Below are 2128 nucleotides of genomic sequence, written 5' to 3' on the forward strand. Positions count from 1 at the left end.
TGGTGTAGCGTATCTTATGCAAACGGAATTCTAAGGTTTCTTTATTTTATTATGCAATAAGAAGAATTCTTCCATTTTCTTTTTCTTTAGTTGCGGGAAAACCCAAATTAAAACTTTTATTTTATAGCGAGCGCAATTTCTAGTAAAAAATCCTGTATCCTTCCACTTAGATCAAAAGGAATTTTTCCAATAGAACTATGGAACCCCCGAGTGGTTGCGGTTGTACCTGTACTGCAGGAATAAGAAAACTCGCTATTCACTCAGTTTATTTTCCATAATAAGTTATGTAGGAGAGATGGCCGAGCGGTTCAAGGCGTAGCATTGGAACTGCTATGTAGACTTTTGTTTACCGAGGGTTCGAATCCCTCTCTTTCCGTTTTTCTTAATTCATCAACGTTAAGGATCACAATGTATCAAATCAAATAACAATTTTTTCCAGCAATAATATAATATCTTATATTATCTTATTTTGATTTAATAGAAATTAGAAATTCTCTATAGCAAATTACTGTGGTATGTAAAATACACATAGAGGAAAAAAGAAAAAAGGATCCTAATCCTAGGGTTAATCAATTTTAGCTAGTTGATGGGAAAATACAAATTAATGGTAATGGTCTTAGGGCGATTTAGTTCGGGGAAAGGGGAAGGGGAAGAAAATTCTATGAACCTTTCCTTTTTTCGTTAAGTTCAAGTCTGACGAGAGTAATATTCTACAACTAACAACTCATTTATTTTGAGACCGACCCACTTCCTATCTAGGATTTTATTTACTAGTCCTTTATATTCCAACGTGTCAATCGCCAAATGCTTTGGCAATTTCCCCGGGTCCGATGAAGCAATATAATTTTGAACCAGACCTTTTGATCTTTGGTTATCTTTCGTAGTAATAATATCTCGGGGTTTGCAACGAAAACTTGGTATATTGACTATACGACCATTAACTAAAATATGTCTATGGTTGACTAATTGGCGGGCCCCAGGAATGGTTGAAGCCATACCCAATCGAAAAAGGATATTATCCAAACGCATTTCAAGTAATTGTAGTAAAACCTGGCCTGTTGACCTTTTTGCTTTTCCAGCGATATGTACATATCTAAGTAATTGTCGTTCTGTCAGACCATAATGAAAACGCAATTTCTGTTTTTCTTGAAGACGAATACGATATTGCTCCTTTTTCCCAGAATTGAATTTTTTTTTAAGATTACTTCCGGATTTAGGTGTTTTTCTAGTGAGTCCTGGTAAAGCTCCCAGACGGCGTATTTTTTTTAAACGAGGTCCTCGATAACGGGACATGAAGACTCCTTTTTTTATTTTATTGAAATTTCATTTTACACAATTAATTTCATTGTATTTACATTACAGAATACATCGAAATTAAAACTGAATTAAACTACAGGATAAACAGAGTAAAATCAACTAAAGTACCCCAAAAAATGGAATTTCATCAAAATCTTTTTTTTTTGTATATATATTATTTATTTTATTGTTTTGTATCTAGCAAAATTGTAAGGTAAAAAACATAAAAGATCCTGGATTCTCCATTTAATTCGGAAAAAAAGAGATTCTTGTTCGTAGAACATCGATAGAGAAAAAAAAGCCGACTATCGGATTTGAACCGATGACCCTCGCATTACAAATGCGATGCTCTAACCTCTGAGCTAAGTGGGCTTACATAACGGAAATAGTGTAACAAATAGAAATAGGTATAGTATAGGAAATCCGTAAAATCTCAGATATTAGTTATTAATCTTAGCTATTAACTAGTTCTAAATTTGAAGTTATACTTATAAAAATAAAAAAATACTAAAACTTCTTAAAGATAAAGTTAGCTTGATATGCTTAACTATAGGATATTAAAAAATAAAATTATAGAATTTATTGGTATTTTCATTCGATCATTATAGACTTTATTATTTGTTAATAATTTGAGGATTAATATTTCACTAAGGGGAACATAGAGTCAGAGTAAATAAAATTGCTAATTCTGATTAGAAAAAAAGAATAAATATCAAGCGTTATAGTATAATTTTGAATACTATAAAAAAGTAAGACGGGAGGTGGGGGAGATAAAAACTTTTGGATATATTGATTCGGATTGAATTGCAAATACATCAAGGATAGAATCAAT

At 31.8% G+C, this 2128-nt stretch overlaps 2 non-coding genes across 2 annotated transcripts; one reads left to right on the forward strand and one right to left on the reverse strand.

Annotated features, from left to right (window-relative positions):
- The first annotated feature begins 289 nt into the window (after positions 1–289).
- On the forward strand, positions 290–376 carry TRNAS-GGA (transfer RNA serine (anticodon GGA)). Its single transcript has one exon. It is a non-coding gene; the product is annotated as a tRNA-Ser (tRNA).
- A 1219-nt stretch (positions 377–1595) lies between these two features.
- Positions 1596–1668, reverse strand: TRNAT-UGU (transfer RNA threonine (anticodon UGU)). Its single transcript has one exon. It is a non-coding gene; the product is annotated as a tRNA-Thr (tRNA).
- Positions 1669–2128: the final 460 nt, after the last annotated feature.

Source organism: Triticum urartu, unplaced genomic scaffold, assembly GCF_056163025.1.
Source record: "Triticum urartu cultivar PI428250 unplaced genomic scaffold, HENAU_Tu73 scaffold285, whole genome shotgun sequence".
In the NCBI taxonomy this organism is placed as follows: Eukaryota; Viridiplantae; Streptophyta; class Magnoliopsida; order Poales; family Poaceae; genus Triticum; species Triticum urartu.